General features: G+C 35.3%; 1 long non-coding RNA gene across 1 annotated transcript in view; it reads right to left on the bottom strand.

Moving 5' to 3' along the window:
* Positions 1 to 22359, bottom strand: part of LOC147584279 (uncharacterized) — a 101063-nt gene that overhangs the window by 69879 nt on the left and 8825 nt on the right. Inside the window, exon 2 of the long non-coding RNA XR_015247798.1 lies at positions 2516 to 2579. This is a non-coding gene — a long non-coding RNA (uncharacterized LOC147584279). The remainder of the gene's footprint in view (positions 1 to 2515; positions 2580 to 22359) is intronic.

Below are 22359 nucleotides of genomic sequence, written 5' to 3'. Positions count from 1 at the left end.
AGCAGTCCAGTAAAAGAACATCTCCAAAGGACACAGCATGGTTGCGGTATTGAGAAAGACATGAAAATGCCAGCACCAAGAGCCTAAAGCTGTCCTTTTCTCCTCCAAAGATCACATATATCAGGGGAAAGCAAAAGTCAACATCTGAAACCTGCTTTTTCAAGCTTGACTTGAATGATATAAAGTTGGCTGTGTAATAGCTAGATGCTTACCTTTTTGACCTAGGTTCAGTCTAATGTAAGAATAAGTTATTAGCCGATTCCTGGTGGTCTTCACTTACCTCCCGGTGAATAACTTTCTACTCTAGCTTTTTTTTTTTTTTAATTAAAGTAACTGCCAGCTAAATTTGTGGCAAATACTAAAATATCAGCCCAGAATGTCCCCATCACTTTAATGCTTCCCATGTTTTCAAAGACCTATGTATTTCTGCTAACAGTTCTAAAGGTTGAAATTGATGCCCAAGTAGCTATGTATGGAATATTAAGTCTAAATGTGATAAAAACCATCTCTAAACAAATAATAATAATAATGATCAGGGAATTAAAGATCTCATACAGATATTTTAAGCTAGAACGTGTGTGTTGACAAAAGGGGTGTAAGCTTGAGTTCCATAGATGTCCAGTTCACTTATAAAGGACAAGAAGAAAAATAATCTAGAACAAGGATATTAGCCATGTGGGGGAATGAAAAGTTATGAATAAATGGATGCAACATGAGAATGTCTATTCTAAAATGACATCTCTCTCCAGTAAATTACAATTGAATTATGGCTCCAAAAGTTTTAGAAATTTGCTTATGTAAAAATTATGTTCAAAATGAATAAAAGAATTGAGTTATTTGTCAAAATAACTATGGTAAAAATGTCACTTTTAGTCTAGATGCTCAGGCAATTGAAGGAAAGAGCTAATAATTACCACTTCAATTTTTAATGCTAAATATCATTATAAAACACAGAATTCCATGTCTACCTCCAGGATTATCATTACCTCCAGTGTATAATTCTGGAAATATTTCATGACACAAAAATATCTGATTAATCCTGATTAATTCAATGTAAAGAATTAGGTAAATTTAGTGGAAAAAAATAACCTAATGTCTTTTCCATAGAACATTAATTAAAACTTTATGTTTTATAAAACTGTGTTGTTTCATTTTGTGGGTACTTTCAAAGTTCTTTGACTGGAGCATAATTCTAAGCAACTGAAAACTCTCATACAATAAAATCAATATGACACACTATTTGTTAGCTAAATTGTCTATTTTGTGAAACCAATTCTTGAGGAATTCTTAAGGAACCCATATGTTCTGAGGAGCAGAAGTTTGCTTTTAATTATTAAATGAAGTGAGATTAGAATATGTGATTTTAGTCTCATCCATAAAACGAATTTACAAGGTTTAAAAAAATTATCGTATGGCATCTGAAATACTCACAAATAATACACGATTATACCAAAAGGTAAAAGAAATTTATCGATCGGAAATATATTTATTAGTAGGTAGTCTTTGGTTGTTTATAAATAAGTGTTAAATATCAATGATGCAGTTAGTGAGCTAAAATCATGAAAATGTTTTTTGTGTAAGTTTTTAAATCAAAGTAAATTTTATCACCTAGTGTCCCAAACCTGCCTGTCTCTTTAACCATTTCTCTTTCCTCTTCAAAACTAAAGAATTATTTTATTCTTCATTGAAATACCTAGACTAAAGGTAATCCTTGACTACATATTGAAAAGAAAGTCATTCTGCTGCTCTTTATAGAACCACCACACCCAGGAACCGCATACCCTAGAGATGAGTCTATAATTTTGTTCATAAATTATTATTAGCTAACTAAAATTCAGTGGAAAATAAAACACATTCCTTTTAGCTTGGGGTATCTTTTCTTGTTCCCTACTCTAGTCTTTAAATAGCTAGTTATAAATTTAATGTTCTGTGAGTTTCCTAATATCTATGTTTTCTTTGAAAAGATCTAAGACAGATACCATATGTTTTCACTCTTATGTGGATCCTGAGAAACTTAACAGAAGTCCATGGGGGAGGGGAAGAAGAAAGAAAAAAAAAAAAAAAGGTTAGAGAGGGAGAGAGCCAAAGCATAAGAGACTCTTAAAAACTGAGAACAAACTGAGGGTTGATGGGGGGTGGGAGGGAAGGGAGGGTGGGTGATGGGTATTGAGGAGGGCACCTTTTGGGATGGGCACTGGGTGTTGTATGGAAACCAATTTGACAATAAATTTCATATTAAAAAAAGAAAGATTAAAGTATTTTATAAGTGCAAAAAAAAAAAGAAAACAACAACAACAAAAAATGAAAAGATCTATGAAGTCATCCACATACACCAATAAATATAAACTAACAAGAGGAACCATAAGGGAGAAATACTATGGCAAACATTGGAAGTAACATGTGTCACTATCTTTTCTATTTATGTAAGACCATAGATGTTTTGATAAATGCATCTATATAAATTTTAATGTCAATTATTTCATTCCACAAATATTTTTCAAATCCTACTACATACCAGGTTCTGAGGATCCAGAAATGAACAAAGAAGATGGGGTTCTTATTTTCACAAAGTACACGGTCTAGTGAGAGGAAAGAGAATATGTCACGTAGTAACAGATGCTACAGATAAAACGAAGTCAGGGCACAAAAATAACAAGACACTGAGATGTACCCATGTGTACCCATGTATTTTATAATCCATCTGATATTAATAGTATGATCTTTCTCCTATCATGACACCCCCAGCTCAATAACTTTTGTTTATCCTGAAAAAAAATTTATATTTATATTTATGTTTATGTTTATGTTTATGTTTATATTTAACAAGGGAAATTATATCTAGGAAATCTAGCTGATGTTCTATCAGTTTTATAAGACTTGAAATGGTCTAAAATATTCCCTAAAGTTAAAACATTCAACATCCAATTCAACTAACATGCAGTAGGCAGAATTATATTGACTTCATTCACATATATATAACCCTTTATTTAAGATTTGTCTGGTCATTTTGATGCTTAATATACTTACTTACATAAGCATTGTAGTTTATACTCTACAAAACATGGGATCTGACAAGTTAATATTCTAGCCCTTGAATCTCTTCTATTGCTGTATTGTAGAATACATCACTATAAGGCAACACATTATTAGACTGGTATTTATCCAGGTCCTCTCTTTAGTAATATCTAAACTTGTAAATATTTATATATGATTCTTCTTTTAAAAATGCCCAGTCAGGGAGTTGTTTCTGACTTTTAATTAAATATTATTAATTTTGTCTCACATTTATATCTTTTAAATTATTTATTGTTTCAAGTTAAACACGATTCTCAAAACATTCCCCACCTTGATTTCACAAAATAATTAAATGGTTTTTAAATTTTTCATTTAAATTCCAGCTAGTTAACATACATATAATATTTAAGATGGATTAAACACCTAAATGTGAGACATGAAATCATAAAAATCCTGGAAGAGAACACAGGCAGGAACCTCTTTGACAATGGCCATAATAATTTCTTACTAGATACATACATCTCCTGAGGCACAGGAAACAAAAGCAAAAACAAACTACTGATACTACATCAAAATAAAAAAGCTTCTGCACAGTGAAGGAAACAATTAATGAAACTAAAAGACAACCTACGGAATGAGAGAAGTTATTTGCAAATGAGATAGCTGATAAAGGGTTAGTATCCAAAATCTATAAAGAATTTAGCAAGCTCACCACCCATAATAACCAAATAATCCAGTTAAAAAATGGGTAGAAGACATGAATAAACATTTTTCCAAAGAAGACATCCATATCATCAACAGACACAGGAAAAGACACTCCACATCACTCATCACCAGGGAATACAAATCAAAACTACAATCAGATATCACCTCACACCTGTCATAATGGCTAAAATCAACAACACAAGAAACAGCAGGCATTGGCGAGGATGTGGAGAAAGAGGAACCCTCTTGCACTGTTGGTGGAAATGCAAACTGGTGCAGCCACTCTGGAACACATTACGGAGGTTCCTCAAAAAGTTAAAAATAATGTTTTGTTTCGTTTTGTTAAGTAATACATGACATGAAGGGTGATAAAAATTCTAGTAATTTACTTATTTTAAATTGTTTTCAATATTATCCACCAATAACAATAAACAAGGAATCACTGTCATCAGTTTCTTTTAAATTCATACTTGTTAAATAACTACATAGTTAAATAAAAAGTATGATTTCATGAAAAGTGCGTTTAGAGTACACGAATATATTCTCAAGACCTAAGTTAGCAAGCTCCTAACTTCTCATAAAGCTCTTAAAACAATGCAGTGAGGACTACTGAAAAAACTCAAAATGGCAAGAATAACTACTCCATAAATAAATATAGGGTCAGTCTTCCTAGGTTAGTATTTAAGTGAAAACATTTCCTCAAGTCTTTATCTCCAATCTAATAACTGTGTGAGCTCCACATCCCATAAGTGATGTTTGCTATGAAACTTGAAGTTTTAACACTTCTAGTTAGTACAGGATTCTATGAATGCATGGAGAAAATTCCATACACACGGTCTCATCAATCCTCTCTCTATAATCTTAAACATTTAAAACATTTTTTGAAGATTCTAATTTGGCTCTGAATTTTGAGCTGCTTCAAAGGACACTTGAGAAAGCATGGAAGGAGCTTTATATCAACTTGTTATGCTGCAATATTCCTTTTGTGCCATGTAGGAAAGAAAGAGATACAATTTCTCACATGATGGTTCTAAAAATATGAGCGATTGGCCCAATTTAATTCTAATTTTATTGATAGCTTAAACACCAGCTTTTATTATGAGAAAACATGTTTATAATTATGTTCCAACTGATGCCTTTCTGTGTTTTTCACTGTCCTAGGGGAGAAAAAGCACAGCCCACAACCTTATCTAAAGGACAGTATGAACGAAGGCTCACATATCAGAAATGATGCATATATCAACCACACTGAATGTAGGAATTTCTAAACTATTTATTTTGTTTTCCAAAAATATTTACATTGAATAAAATGAGCCATAGATGGTGACAGATTTTGTGTCACCCTTCAGAGATGTATCATCTACTGCTTGAGGCCAAGAAATGAGAAGTTTCCATAATTAGTAAGCAAAATTGAATAATTGGACTGTGGTTTATGAGGGGTTTTTCCTCTAAAAATAAAAATCATGTAATCTTTAAGGCCTAGTTATGTGGGCTTACTTGATTTATTTTAACATAATTTAACAGAGCTACAAATAAATAATCAAGCATAGATTTCTTCACTCTTTTAGTAAAATATCCACACAATAGCTTTCCACTCAAGAGTTTTTCCGATAAAAGTATACTATTTAATTTCAATATAAATTTACAGCAAGATTAAGAAAAATAAAGAGGGCTCCCTTAATAGAATGAAACACTTGAGAGTCAACATCTGAATTATAACACTGTGAAACGATAAAACTAATTTGACTCATATGTGCCTCTGAGGCAAAGATTTGTTTTGAATGAGCATCTCTTAACAAATATCACATTTATTATATCTTTACCCATTCTATTCTCACATTATGTTCTATAGTAGAACGTGCTTTGCTAGGCAGAACTGTAAAGTACTTATAATTTGATGACGTACTGAAAAGTATTTCAATTGCTTTCTTCAATCATTCACTCATTCACTCATTCATCAATTCAATTGATATGAATCGAATGTCCGTGTCTTAGATGCCAGGGATGTAATCATTAAGAAAATAAAATGCCTGCTATAAAGGAATGTGTGGTCTAAATCCATGATGGAAAGGGACAGTTCCTGTTACCTAATTTAAGCCTGAAGGATTTGTTATAATCCAAATTTTTTAGTGAAATCTCAACTAATCTTGGGTCCTTTATTGGCATTGGTTTCTTCTATCACTGACTGACACCCTGAAGAATGACTCAAATAGCTATTGTTTTTGCTTTTTCAATTTTTTGACTTAAGGCTGGTTATGGAAAATGTTGAGTAGGTGAACATTCTTCACCAGGTTCTCTCTAGTTGACTCACCAACTTTTAAGATATTTTCAACCATTCAGTTTATCCATAAACTTTAAGAAAGAATTCAGAAGCATTTATGGTGCCCTTCAGAAATCAGGCACTGAAAAAAAATTATAATGCAGATATCCCAAAATATCAGTATTGGCGGATTATTGGTCTTAAGTTTCCAGAGAAACTTCTGGGTTCTGAGTACCTGAGGCACATACAAGGCATAGAGAACTTTTTACATCATTCAACAAATTGTACTGTCATATATATAATATAAACTTGACCTCTGGAAGTTAGTTTTTTTGAAGTCATGTATGTGACTGTGTGTACGTTTTTTTGGGGGGTAAAACTTCAGAGACTCTAAATTTTAACATTTTCTCGTAGCTTTGCCTTGTCTCTACAATAAAGTCCTAGACCTTTCTATGCCCACTATTATCAAAGTTGGCAGCAGTATTTCTGATAGTATTATAAGGTCATTTCCAGAAATACCATCTCAGAGAAGCAGTAGCCTTGGGCACACTGTTTGATCATGGCAGAACACAAGATTATAAGTGTGAAAGTGGAAAAAGGCAAAGTTGGGTGTTAAGTATGATACCACTTCTAGAAATATCCTAGTGGTTATATGTCACAACTATAACATTTTTTTAAGTTTAGTTTGTTTTTTTAAGTTGATTTTTAATAGCATGCATGTTTTCATCAATTTCACTAAGAAGTATTCATGTAACATTGTCCCAAAATATATCATTATAATATTATACATAACATCTTTATTTCTGTTATATTAAAAAAGCATTGATACATTGGAAAAACATCTACTTTTGCTTTGTATTTGCATTGCAAAATAATTTGCATTTCTGAGTAGAGCTTATTTTAACAATTATATAAGTAAAGAAAAGGGTACTATTATCAATGCCTAGATTTTTCATGGCTACAATTAATGATTCAGTAACTATTCTTTTGCTATTGAAGTCAGTATTATGTTGATTTATATATAAATTTCCCTACAATAGCATAATTCAGATATTTATTTTCACAGGATAAACATTTAGGTTTTAAGTAGATGATAGGAGCTACTGTGTAGCCTCTAAATGGGAACAGTAAAAACTGGGAACCCCAAAATGAAGAAATAAGTAAATACCTCCTTTGATGTCATCAGACTGCATTTTCAAAAATTTTTTTCCTCTCTGTGGCAGCACCTTTATTTTCAGATGCTTAGAAGCTTCCTGATCTCATTACACACTTTCTTGCTTCTATTCATGTAACTTTCAGACAAACTAATGTTTAACTATTTATGTAGCTCTCTGCCAGATATTTGCAGATTACATAATTTTATTAATCATATTACTACATTGACATGTTTTAAACCAATAAATTCTATTGTTAAGGATAGTATGTTCTCACAGACTCATCTAAAATCCTTCAGGAAGAAATAATTTGTGGGCACTTACGGATATGAGGAGAGATGGTTTTCTAAAGTGATTCAAGCATTTATTTAGCATTTACTGTATGCAAAATAATTTTTTTTAAAAAAAGGCTAGGTGTTTGGTGTATTCATTCCAAACCATACAGAAAGAGTTCTTTGGCAATGTGATTTAATTTTATATTCTAAATTATCCTGATTCTCCTTTCATAGAAACGGATTTGATTTAAATGTGAACATAAATTTTAATAGTGTGATAATACTATACATCTCAACTTCTTTTCAAGTTTTTATTTATATTCTAGTTAGTTAACAAATATAGTAAAATTGGTTTTGGGTGTAGAATTTAGTGACTCATGATTTACATATAACACCCAGTGCTCATCCCAACAAGCGTCCTTCTTCATATCCATCACCCGGGGCGCCTGGGTGGCGCAGTCGGTTAAGCGTCCGACTTCAGCCAGGTCACGATCTCATGGTCCGGGAGTTCGAGCCCCGCGTCAGGCTCTGGGCTGATGGCTCAGAGCCTGGAGCCTGTTTCCGATTCTGTGTCTCCCTCTCTCTCTGCCCCTCCCCCGTTCATGCTCTGTCTCTCTCTGTCCCAAAAATAAATAAACGTTGAAAAAAAAATCATTTAATACCCATCACCCATTTAGTCCATCCTCCACCCACCTCCCTCCACCAAGCCTCAGTATGTTCTCTATAGTTGAGTCTCTTGCTTCCCTCTCTTTTTATTTTCCCTTGCCCTGTGTTCATCTATTTGGTATCTTAGCCAACTTTAATTTTGACAAAGACATTGCAATTTGTCACCCCTTTGAGTCCATTTACAAGACTTACCTGATTGAATAGGATCATTCAGATTTTTGTTTGTTTTTGTTTTTAATGTTTATTTATTTGGAGAGAGAGAGAAGGAGAGAGAGAAAGAGACATAGCACATGTCTGAGCAGGATAGGGGCAGAGAGATGGAGAGAGAGAAATCCAAAGCAGGCTTCATGCTGTCAGCACAGAGCTCAATGTGGGGCTCAGTCCTCGAACTGTAAGATCATGACCTGAGCCAAACTCAAGAGTCAGATGCTTAACTGGATGAGCCACCCAGGATTATTCAGTTTGAATTCACTATGAAGTTATTTCAACAGTATTATTGAATCTTTTGCTTATGGAATGTCACTAAATTGCAGGTTTGCCTAGAACTCTTTGTTTTCTCTGTTTTGGTCTTAAATTTTAAAGGAAAGGAAACTGCTAGCCCCTCAGCACTATATTCATATATTTTGGGTCTAGGGAATAAAAATGATGAACGTGAATAACTAGGACATGCGTTCACTAATCCTGTTCCTTCCCTGAAGAGGATAAAATTATGAGAATGTAAACATTCATGTTTCAAAAGAAGATATCTGCCTGCTAAATCTTAGTCTGGCTACTATTAGAAATGGTGCCCTGAAGAAAACAGGGAATTAAGGAAACTACTTTCCTCTAGACTAAGGGATACCTGACTCCTCATCAGTTACAACTCAGAACACTACTGAGTTGGTTTTCTCACTTTGAAATCAACTGCCACTCCTCGGTACTCTTCAAGATTACTCTGGGATAAGTCACAGAGAAGTCTGCTTTTTCCCATGCTCTCAAGACTTCCTACAGAACGAGAATGTGCTCTGTTCTCCTCTGCTCCAAACAGAAGTAACTGCCCCAATACCACCTATCTCATTGCAGGGTAACACAGTTTCAATAGTAATGACCCTTAACTTGATAGCTGATTAGATATGTAAACATGCCTATTCTGTAATAGTCTTTTCTAAAAATTTGGATGGCATCATGAAGTATAATTACAAGTAGAAAGTAATTCCACCCTAAATATCTGTTTGACACTTAGGATCCATTGTCCTGCTCCTTAAAGGATTAATAAGAGAAGAGGAGAACATAATTCTTTTTGTAAAAATGGGTTTGGGAAAACCAAAGGACAAAGAGGACTGGTGCTTAACCCTCACCATTTAACGCAGTGGTCAGAAAAGCTCTATCACCCTAGTGCTACCCTCTCAACCAGCATGGATGGTCCAGGAGATGGAGCGGAAGGATGGCTCAGTGAGATGTCTAGCCATATAGTTCTGACACAAAACGTGATCCAGTAAGTCAGGGGGAAAGCTTCAAGTTTCCTGTGACCCAAGAGAGAGGCAAAACAATTGCAGTGTCTTGTGCATTAATGAGGCCATTCAAAGAGCTGGAAGAGAAGGAGAGGCCCTGTAGGTCCAGAAGAATACAGGAGGGATGTGCTTGGTCCCAAAGCCTAATTCTTTAGGTAAATAGATGCCCCCTGCAAATGCCAGTTTAGGTAATGGCAAAGTCAGGGAGCAAGATAACCATTGTGACCCCAATGGGGGGGTCAACCACTGCACAACCCCAGAGGCATAGATTTCCACCCATAGGAATGGATAGAAGACACCCTGAATGGCTAATATTATCTTCCAAGTTTAGACCTGAAATAGAACCTATAGAAAATTAAAATGTTATACTCTACACGAAGCTGTAATCAAGTACTGAGATTCATTCCTGCCACAATACATACAGTCTCTAGAGCAGACTAAATGAGGAGCACTCCTGCTCAACACATGAAAGACTGGGTTACAAAAGAGGGTGTGTCTCAAAACACATATTCAAACGACATAGTCACTACCTGCTATAAAAAAGCTGCGATTTACTTACGTATTGGGTCCTTGCTTTCATAATCCCACATTCATATTGGAATAACAGTTTAATTAGACACTATAGCTTCACCAGTGGTTAGTTCATAAAAATTGAATTTTAAAAGAATTCATATTTTGTTTTTTATGAATTGTTATTTCCTAATCATTATTTTACACCAATATCATTGATGCCAAAATGATAGGATAAAATTTATAACTCAGTCCTAAAAAAACAGCCAACACTCTCCTGGGGTAAAATTGGGGGCGGATGGCCTGAGTGTTTGAGGTAAAGCTCTTTCTTTGATTTTCTTCACATCTACAAATACCATTTCCAAAATAAAATCTAAATCCAGGTATAATGTAATTTCAAAGAACTCTTTGACCTTTAGGGAAAAAGTGTCTGTTTTTTAAAAAGAAAATACAATTTGTTACAAAGAATTTAAAATACAAAGAATTAGTTACTTGCCTCCCATGAAAAAGTGTGTGTATGTGCGCGCACGCGCGCAGGCATGAATGAGCCACCTGTTGGCCACACCTCAGGCACTAGTACTAAGGCTATTTCCGGTTAATTTAAATGAACCATATGCAGAATTGTGGTGAAAAAGATGGAAATTTACATAACATGAATTGAAGACCTAAAATCAAGATTGCAACAAACCAAAAGGAAAACCAAAGTATTTTGCCTAACTTAATTGTCTCTATTGGAAATTTCTTTCATAGAAAACAAATCCTTTGACTGTATGAGATAAGGCCTAAAGTGCAAATGCATTCTATGGAACAAAATTAACATGTACAGTGCAATTTGTCAATGAATGATAACGGACTTTTAGTGAGAGCAAGTTTTAATTTCAATAAAAGCAGTTGCAGGGAGAGTCCAAGGGCAATGGCTGCCCAAAGGGAAGGTTTTGTGCAAGTTGTGGGAGATGCCCAAGAAATAAGGCAGTGTTGCCTTAAATTCATATCATGATTTGTCCCATTAGTCAGCCATGCTGGGACTAGAGTGATTTTCAAATAGTTCTTGACACCTCAAATTTATTACCATGTTTCATTTCTTTAGTGTATTTAATGAGCTCCTACTATCTCTTAGGCATTCAGGATACAGCAAAGAACAAAATCAACAAAACTTCCTGTCCTCAAAAATTTTCCAGCATTATGTCATAGTTACAGGAGTTGCAGAGATAAAGCAAGGAAAGGAAACTAAGAGATATCTTGGATATTAGTGGGTTTTATTTTGTTTCATTTTTTAAATTTATTTTGAGAGAGAGAGACAGTGGGGAGGGCCAGAGAGAGAGGGAGAGGGAGAATCCCAAGCTCTCAGCACAGAGCCTGACCCAGGGCTCCATCCCAAGAACCCTGAGATCATGACCTGAGCCAAAATCAGGAGTCAGGCACGTAACTGACTGAGCCACCCAGGGACCCCTGGTAGATTTGTAATTTTAAACTAGGCACTGACAGAAGGTACAGAGAGGTAATTAAAGATCTTAACAAGATGGAGGAGTAAGTCATGCAACTATGCTGGGGAAGGGCATGTTGAAATCGCTGAAAAGCCTGATGCACAAACAATTTTGTTGAATTTCACTCCAGCTGTGTCTGTCGACAACCTTCATATGATGTATAGTTCAGTTAAACGCAGAGATTTATAATAGTGTTCATATCAGTTCATCTACATACATGTCTAATACATGCATGTTTGTCTGTATTTATATATATCCTTACAAATATTTATATTTATTTTATAAATGTTACTTCTCATCATTTTTTATGATAAACATTTCGATTTATCTTATCTAATAGACAGGAATGGGCATAATGAATTAGACTAGAAAGAATCTTTTCTTTACTCTGTCATTCAAAATAAGAGTTCTAAAGCTAATCAGGATATTTTTACCTGGGAGGGTAATCTAGAGACAAAAATAAGAATACCCACTATTATATCTCATTAAGTCTTAAAAAAATTAAACTCCCTAATTTAACAGTTAAATTTTGTAATTTAATTGATTTTATAATTAGGAACTATCATACCTCTTTTTTTTACTTTTTCATCTTTAGATGAAAATTATGACAACTCTTCAATATATTTTTAGTTAAAAATAAAAGTATGATATATATTTGTGAAATTTGAAGGACACTATCAACCACAGTGGAGTCAGATTTGTCCAGATTTGCAAGCCCATTTATTTTTATAAAAACAGCCTGACTGATACACCTCAACTTGCATTCTACAGAAAGGCTACCTCTGATATTGAGGGGTTTTTACAAAACAAAAAATATTCAGCTTAAAAAAAAAAACTTTCTATAACAAATCAATGTATTCCAATACATCCACTCAGTAGCTGTGGCTTAACTACGGTTTGGGAGATTTCGTGAGAGAACGAAATGAAGGCAAGAGGAGTGGGAAGGAAAATTAAAAAAATGATACTGCCTAGCTACAAGCTGCAGAGGGAAATTAATATTCAAAAGGTTAAGGTGTCTGTGAAATGTATGTAATGAGTAACACTCATAGTTTGTTACTATAGGTTCATTGCCTCTAATGTTGAGGACGGCACATGGATAATTTACGATTCCCATTGTCCCCTCTGCAGGGATTAATTCTGAATTATTTATGTACCTATATACGCAGAGAACTGAAACATTTTAGTTAAAGTCAGCCACTCACTCATAGTCTTGAAATTATGCAGCCCTTGTTGCTAAAAATGATGTTAGCCTCTTGTGATTTAAGTCATAACATTTTATTTTCAGTCCCACTGAGAGAGAAGACATACAGGAGGGGGAAAAAGATATATTTTTCTAGAATAAATCTCAGAATGCATTTTTTAAAGATGTAAATAGATAATGGTAATTTTGTTGAGTCAAATTATTGTTGGAGAGAGCATGTAAATAAACCTTTATTTTATTCATGATTTGTGATTTTGTGCTGGAACACTCTACAACTTGTTTTCATACTGGTATCTTTAAATACAAAGCCTCTGTGTTTCAATAAAGGGACTTCCACCTACGTGTTAATTAATCAAAGAATGAAATTTCATTTTTGGAAAATTGTACTAATCCATTCAGATTTCACACCAAACCGTTTCATTTATTCAACTGAATTCAGAAAAAGTACTGTTTCCTCTTAAACTCCAGTGATTACTCACCACTATTAAAGGCTCCTTTGACTCCATCAGAATTGGGGGAGGGGGGAATGCAGGTATGACGCACTTCTCTGGAAAAATAATAGATTATATTCTGGGTTGACAATGTGTTTGATAGGTGCTACCCTTGTCAACATAAGACCATCACACTTTTTGATGAAATGAATTATTTTGAAACACTGTGTACATTTAACACGTATTTTTTACATGTTTTGGTGGAAATTACAAGTTCCCATATATTTAACCAGGTTTTTTTTTTGACTGAAAACCATCAAAAGGTCTCATATACAATTCGTTTAAGAAAAAATCACTGAATAAAAACGGTCTCCAAACAACCAACCCTGGGCCTTTGGAATTCAGATTACCCAGTCTCTTATGATCTTACGAATTATGTTTCCCTAATAATTAGGGCACATCTCAAGTACACACCATGCTGTACAGGGTATTGAGTATTAAAACAGGGAATTAGAATATTCAAAAGCAAAATATATATGCGTATATAAAGATATGCCACATATAAGACATTAATTTCTCCTTTAGCCCCGACCCCACACAATTCAACAATTGCTAATAAATTAAGAGGAGGGGCATATTGATGTACTGCTTGACTATAACACAAAGAAGTGTAGTTAGCAAAAAGCTGCAGTGGGTAATGAACAGTATTTTAACTCGGCAGTTTAACCTCCGTGTCTGTCAGCTGTGACCTTTTACCAACCCCAATGAGAGTCTGATTTCTCACTTTTGCTACTCACTGCTGGATGAGTGAATGTAGAATTTGACAGCGAGAGGTTTTACATGAAAAGGAAAGGTACTTAAAAAGCATGTTTTGTGATGATAGGCTACATTTATTCACTGTTCATTACACTGGGTGCAGCCGCAGCGCTGGTGGATTGATTGGGTGTGAGCGCTTGTCTGCTGTGGAAGTGAAGAGGTGTTATTGACCTGCATGGGAGCTCAAGTGACCTTTAGATGACCCCCCTTTCACCTGAAATTGACCTTGAAAACAACCTAGGGTTCACTCCCATTTAAATAGGGGGGAAATGCTTCTAACAGCATGTGAATTATTAGAATTGATATATTGAGCATTTCCTTTTCTCCCCCCCTCCTCCCTTTTTTTTTTTTTTTTTTTTTTTTTTTTTTTTTACTTTTACAGAGGTAAATGCATGTAGGGGGTAAGGCGAGTGTTGGCTTTTAAATTTCCAGACCCTGCAGCTGCTCTGCTTAGTGTTTGTACAGATTTATGGAGGAGGCCAACCAGACTTTGGACCGCTTGATGTAAAATTTTACCATTCATCATTATTGATTAGAGTCCACACTCTGTGACAGAGCCCAAACCTTACTATGACAATTGCTATTTCAGTTGTTATGGGCCATAATGGGCCATAGGGATGATTTAAAGGAGCACAATAGCTATCTGTAATTACACATGAATAATCCATGAATTCTACACCACAACGCTTGTGATCAGACCCTAACAACCAAGGCTTGAGACATTTATTCTTGTTCTCTCTTTGGCATCTGTGCCAAAAGTTGCCAATTTATGAAAATTTAAGCACAACAAGCTTACCCTCTCCCATGTTCAAAGTTTTTTTCTTTCTTAGTTAAAAACAAATCACACACTTGGAAACTGATAGCATATTGCCTTTTTACAGATGATGGGATCAATAATTGAACTCGCTTCTTAATAGAAAAGAATGCCATTATTTCATCAATTAGCAACAAGTAAATATACTAGAAATTTGGTATGACTGCTACTGGAACCAGAGGAGAAAAAGCAGAACATTTACTACTATTGTTTTCACCTTTTAAACAAATGTTTTCCTTGGAGCCTTTAATGTCATGCTTGGTCAGAAAGTTGGGGGAGGGGATGGAAATCAAGACCATAAATTAGTTACAATGGTACAATGGAAATGTGATTGGTCTTATGCAAGCTTTAATAACTGCTGAAACTAATATGCTAACCTAGGGATTCATATGTTGGACTTCAACACTAAATTACTCTTTAATTTTATGTGAAATGGAGAGAGGGAGAAAATGCCCACCAAAATGTTTGCCTACATGCAACCCCTAACGTCCAAAGGGCTGGCACAAACACACCTAATAAAAAATCACATTTGTTAGTGGGTCTTCAAATTATTCTCACATCCAGAATCTGTCTTGGAGGGGAGACCACTCCATGGATATGGCAATTTCAAAGATAGTTTTATGCGTGGCCAATTTTTTTCAGAAGACTCCAACACTTCTAGATCCAAGAATGGGAAATCTACACAAAGTTTGTAAGCTTGTTTCTTCTAGCTCTTAGAATTTGTGTAACCAACTACTAGATTTACTTATTTTGAGATTTACTTATTTTGATTTCCTGACAATTTAGGAAACCACTTTGGCAATGTTTTTGGTTTATCTACCACATATTCCAGAAAAGTCTTCCTTCTGCCTGGTTTGCAACATTACAGTAGTTCAACCTATTTGGGGCATAGTCGTGTTGTTTAACTCAGATGCATTTTTCATACTGTTCAAATATTTACATGCTGAGCTACAGGCTTATTAGCAATCTGGTGAAGTATTTGTAAATCTGGATCAAAATTCTGACAGGATATTTATTGCATTGACTTGACCTATTTTCTATCTAAAGCCCTACTCCATAATTCTTGTTTCATTTGATGTTAATCCTATGCATAAAAGGCAGTAACCACAACATTTGTACACAATAACACTCTAACATCCACACAGGAGGATTCTCCTAATCTGACTGCCCCCTACCTCCCTCAGCGTGTGAGGTGTGTGTGTGAGGGGCTTACACCTGTGATTGCTTTAAAGCTCCATGAGCTCCTGACTTAACCAGCACACGTTATCTAGGGCATTTTACTTTCCTCATCTCTCCTTACAGTGATGATCCAGTGCAAGAGTCCTCGGCAAGGAGAGGACCAGCAAACTGCCAATATTCTAATTTAAGATTAGATCAGGGGCGCCTGGGTGGCGCAGTCGGTTAAGCGTCCGACTTCAGCCAGGTCACGATCTCGCGGTCCGTGAGTTCGAGCCCCGCGTCGGGCTCTGGGCTGATGGCTCGGAGCCTGGAGCCTGTTTCCGATTCTGTGTCTCCCTCTCTCTCTGCCCCTCCCCCGTTCATGCTCTGTCTCTCTCTGTCCCAAAAATAAATAAACGTTGAAAAAAAAAAAAAAAGATTAGATCATACTTAGTCATCCTTGGGAACCTTTTCTTCCCTTCAAATTGTTGTAATATTGCTATGTGCTTTGGATATTCCATTAAATGGGTTTCACTGCAAAACTGAAATGTAACCTCAAGTTTTGAAAAGCAACTGATTTAAAATTAAACAAAAGGCAGTTTTTTCGCCAAGTCGTATAAATGATTTTTTTTCAAATATTATTTCTTTCTAACTGTTCTCATTTGTCTGTACATCAAATAAACCCAAAGCAGGGGCATGTCTTCTTGAATAGCAAATTCTTTACAAAATACAACAAGAACGAGGGCTTGTAATTGGTGTAACATTAAAAATCCATGTATTTATCTAGTCAGCCTCCATCTCATCTTTGTTCCTACCTCTCTATAAAGGGTAAGGCAGTTTTGCCCAAAGGAAGAAATAAAAGGGAATCCTCGTTAAAAGGTACATTAACGAAAAAAGAAAAGCTTTATTGAGGACATGTGCAGAAAGGGATGTTTGAGTAGTAAATGATAATTTACTTTTGAGGTATATTAAAAAGGTTTAATCTTACTGATCATGAGTTAAATTGGATGTTTTAATCAGTTAGCGAGTGCCAAAAATAATTATGCCAGAGCGCTTAGTCTGCGGAACATGTACACAAAGCATATAAATCCTCTGCTTCCCCAGGGATTTCTCAGAATAACACATAACTAAAAGACAAAAGCGATATCAAACTCATGTAAATTAACATTGCAAATGATCTGAAAAATATAATAAATAACATGATCCCATCACTTTGAATATGCAGCACAGGCAAGGGTGTCCAACACAAATATATGCATTAATCTCCTGTATCCTTACTAAACTTCTTCAGTAAACTTTTCTTCCATGTACTTTCTACAGTTCAATTCAAGGTCATTCCTTTCACTGAAAGAGCTGGGCTGGGTGACAGAGCATAGAAATCTGTGTTCCTTTTAGAAATGATTGTGAAAAATAGGATTATTTTCCTAATGAGTTTTTTATTGAGGAAGTGTAATAAAGGAGTTGGACCTAAGAACCTTGAGAATCCTTTGAAGTTCTAAAAATGCTGTGATTTTTAAGATTAATATTTACCACAATTTTGATACTACCCAAACAAAAGAGAATAAATAACAGATTATAAAGATGAACTAAAAAGCGATAGGTAAAATTATTTCAGCTCTTGTACAATGAGATTTGAGATGAATTACTTCAAAATACTGCTAGCCACAAAGACGAAGGTAGGCCATATGTTTTATTGATTCCATTGGTGTGAAAAATATAATGTGTATAATTTTGTGTGCTAAATTTTCCACACCCCCAAAATCCTACTTAAGATTTCTTTTTGACGTATCTTAAGTGTGCTGAGTACATATTGACAGTTTGATTCAATTACAACAATATAATTTCAGAATAATAAATACCTCCACCATTTCTTCCACAGATAATTGACAACTTTGTAAGTACAAACAGTATTTCTTAACATAAATAATAAAAATCTTTTGGACCACAGATTACTTCTAGTCACTGATTTAAATTATTTTATTCCGTGGACAAAAATAATTCCAGTTCAGGTAGCCACCAAATATTTAGAAAATTTCTAAAATATGTTTCTCTGTACACAGTAGAATCGACTCTGGAATATTTACTCAAGATTGATGTAGAAATTTATCATTTTCTGGAGGTTGAGGATTATTGAAATCTAAAAGAAGAGTAGGCTGAGGCTAAGTGAAGCATCAGTTACACATCTGATGCTTTTCCCATTGTGTAACTTAATTGGTTTACACTGATTTTGTACTGGAGTATTTAGGGACAACATGGGGGCTTTTCTGCAGATCTGAACAGCTGCTTGATTTGTTAATGAACAAGGTTATCAGTAGCCAATTGCTCACAGCTGAAAAACTGCATGCTCCTGGTTAGTCCATTGGAGAGGGAATTTTTTAATGTGGCTTTTGTGTTGGACACTGTTGCCTTTTGGGTGATTTGGGTACATACATTTGTCCCTTTAGTAATCCAGCTTCGTTACATGCAAATTAAAACTACTACATACACATTTTTACTCTGTGTAATGGATGTAAGGATGCAACAATTACTCATCTTTAGAACATAGGGAAAAAGCCCTTTATCATGGAATTGTCAGTTATGTCACTTATTTTTTTTGGGGGGGGGGGGAGGTCAAAGATCCCTTAGAAAGGTTTATGAATGGTAGCAATCTCTACCCACAAGTGTATGTTTAAGCGTACACACACACATTTTGCCAACAATATGTCATGTAAACAATAATTCCTATGCATTAGGTTAAGAGCCCTTTCAATAGAATTGTTTTGAAATAGACTTCCTTTAGTGCCAAGGAGAATGCTGTTTTACAGATTAAAAGGTTTCTACTTAATCTTATAGGAAAGAAGCAATTAAGTATCAGGTTATAAAGATCAGTTACATGTTTCCTGTCAAAAACTGGGCCATACTGCATAGACAACAAAAAAAAAAAACATTCATTGGCGTAAAGAATATACACATTCATTTGCATTGCCTCTTATAGAACCAGGATCATTGAAAGACGGAAGATGTCTCCCTTCAATAAATATGCGGTTTTCATTTTTTTCTAGATTTTCAGCATAATTTCAATGGTCAACTAAATAATGGATACACAGTTGACCCTTGAACAATGCAGGGGCTAGGGGTGCTGATATTAAGAAAATCACAAGGAAGTGAAAATACGTTTACAGTACTGTGCTATATTTATTGAAAAAAAAAATCCACATAAGTGGGCTCATGCAGTTCAAAGTCATGTTGTCTGAGGGTCAACTGTACAGATATATAGTCCTAATAACAATTCTGAAAATGAGATTTGAAAGTAAATCCAATGCTCTTCAGTGTGGTACCCATTATTCTCTCCTATTCCAACATTTCCTTAATCATCTGCTCCAGAAGAGATGCTTCAAATGACTGGACAGTCGCAGTCCTTGTTTTTAAACATCACTAGCCATGTTAAACATTACTAGCCATGGTAGTTAATAATGCTTCCACTTAGAGAATAGACACAAAATAATCAATTGTTGAAATATCAATACTGATATCTCATTGAAGATCTAAAAAGAGATGAAGAAACTTCAAGGCTGTATTTAAACTTTAAATATTAAAATCGGGTTTTTGTTTGGATCCATTATTATTATCATTCCATTTCCAGGGAATATTGTCTTGGTTTACAAAAAGAAGAATTTTGTATGATTTCTCTAAATTTAACTTGGAATCCAAACAAAACAAACATAAAAAACCTCCATGGTCAAGCATTAAAAGCATTTCCTTAGATATACCCTTAATTATTTTGCCCCTCTCTTGATTTTGGTTAAATCCCACAACTATACAGCTTAATCTGTCTGTCTAGAGAGTAACATTCCATCATGCTAACTGGTCTTATATTCCTGTTTACTGCCTACAGTGGGCCCTTAATAATATCATGCAGTCAGTAAATATGTCTCCAGTATGTTTATACTTCTATTCTCCTACACATGTATTTCATGGCTTCTCACTCTTCAAACCTCAACACCCCCTTTCTTGTCCGTACTCTCAGCTGATGACATTTTTGTTTTCCTTTACTGAGAAAAACTGAAGCAATCAGAAAAGAACCTCCGAAGAGTCTATTCCCCACATTACCAGTACATGTGCTCACATACTCTGCCTTCCTGCCTGGTGGGACTCATGCCACTCCCAGGCTCCTTTCTCAATTCAAGTCTGACTTTCACACTAGTTCCCATCTTTCCCCCCTCCTCATGGAAGAGCCCCAGGAATGTGCTCCTCGCTTTCTCCTGTCATATCAATTGTTCACTCTTTGCTAGACTTTCCCCATCAGCACACAGGAAATCATATTCTGATTATTACACCACTATGACTTACATCTTTAGACAAACTTCTTTTGTTTTTTTTTTTTTTTGTTCCCTTTCAGCAAAACTTCTCAACAGACTTTTCTTTTTTTAATGTTTATTTATTTATTTATTTATTTTGAGAAGGAGAGAGAGAGAGAGAGAGCATGAGTGGGAGAGGGGGAGAGAGAAAGGGAGAGAGAATCCCAAGTAGGCTCCTCACTGTCAGTGCAGAGTCCGACATGGGGCTCGATCCCAGCAACTGTGAGATCATGACCTGAGCTGAAATCAAGAGTGGGTTTCTTAACCCACTGAGCCACCCAAGTGCCCTAGACTTTCTATTCTATGTCCAATTTATCTCTTTCCATTTTCTACTAAAATCACCCTAGTCTAGATCACCACCACAGCATGACCGCTGCCACCAAATTCTGCTTTTCAATCACAATTCCCTAATTGTAAATCCATTGATCAATTCCAAGTTCCTTCCCTATGTGACTTACCAACAATTGACAGAGTTGATTAGTCCTTCTTCCTTGAGACACTTCCTGTCTGTACCTGGTTCCTAGGTGACAGTCTCTTGGTTTTCCTCCTACCTGATGAATGCCTCTTCCTCTGTTTCCTTTACTGGTTCTTCCTTTTCTCCCAGGCCTATTAATCTGAATGTTCCCCAGAGTGCACTCCTCTATCTTCTCTTTTCCAACTATGTCCCATTCCTTGGTGATCTCATGTAGTCCTATGGCTTTGAAGAGCATCTGGGTGCTTAAACTCTCCAATATGTTTCCAATTTAAATATCTGTCCTGACTTGATGACCTGACATACCCATGTAAATGTCTAAGAGCCAAATCCAATATGTGTTCAAATCTGATCTTCTCCCCACCCCATATCTGTTTTACTTACAGCCTTTTTGTGCCCCAGATGATGACAGTTTCATCTTTCAGTTATTTGGGCCAAAAGCCATGTTTAATCCATCTGCAAACCTCATCAGCTCCACCTTCAAATATCGAAGATCTAACCATTTCTCACTTCTACATTACCATCCTGGTTAGAATGGCCATGTTGTCTCATTTTTATTGCAGTACCTTTCTACCAGGTCACCCTGTGTCCACCCTTCCCTGCTACAGTCCACTCTTACTATAGCAAACAGAGTCTTCCTATAAAATGTACTTGTGATCATGAAACGTCACTGTCAAAATTCAGCAATGACTCACCATTTCCCTTAGAATAAAAGCCAAGATCCTTGTGATGGCCTAAAAATCCCAGCATGAACTGGTCCTACTCCTCTGTTGCCACATTTTCCATCACTCTCCCTCTTTCTTGCTCATTCCACTCCAGCCACACTAACCTTTTCTCCTTTGGGGCCAATGCTCTATTTATTTTCTTTATCTGGACTATTCTTCCTACAGATATTCTCTTAGCTAATACTTTTCTTCCAAGCTTTGCTCTAATTTCATCAACATTGCCTAAGGAACAACTTTAATACCACAAACTGAATTTCCTCTTCCAACACTCTCAGTCCTTCTCAACTTGCTCTAGTAGGTCTTTTTCATAGCACTTATCAAATTCTATCTATTAATCATATAACTTAAATATTTACTATATTTCTTTTCTTTTTTTTTCTCTTATCACTAGACTCTAAGTTTCATAAGGCACTGTTTTGTCGACTGATCAATCACCACTCCTTAAAACCATGTGTGACACTTACTAATAAACATCTGGTGAAGGTGTATGGTTTAAAAATATATCAGGAATTAAATAAATATAATCAAGTAGTAATAAATAAATGATATAATATAAATATATCTCTAATCATTTCATTTCTTCAAATATTTATTAAATACTGTCCATGTGATAATAGTCTAGTTTTAAGAAATCCATAGTCAGAAAACAGAGGGGAAACTAATGTCTAGCATAGTATAATATACTATGACAGCTGTAATAGAGTTATACATGGGGTATTATGGGAACATGAAAAACCTGCTGAGGACTTCACCAACTAGCAAGGCCACTTAGTTGTCTCTCCATGTGACAGAGGCTAGAGATTTATTCTTTGGAGAAATTTAAACAACCTGTAGATTTAGGGACAT

This window comes from Puma concolor, chromosome A1, assembly GCF_028749965.1.
Source record: "Puma concolor isolate L17-30 chromosome A1, mPumCon1.1.hap2, whole genome shotgun sequence".
In the NCBI taxonomy this organism is placed as follows: Eukaryota; Metazoa; Chordata; class Mammalia; order Carnivora; family Felidae; genus Puma; species Puma concolor.
The sequence above is the reverse complement of the archived record's forward strand: the minus strand, read 5'-3'. Positions and strand labels throughout refer to the sequence as shown.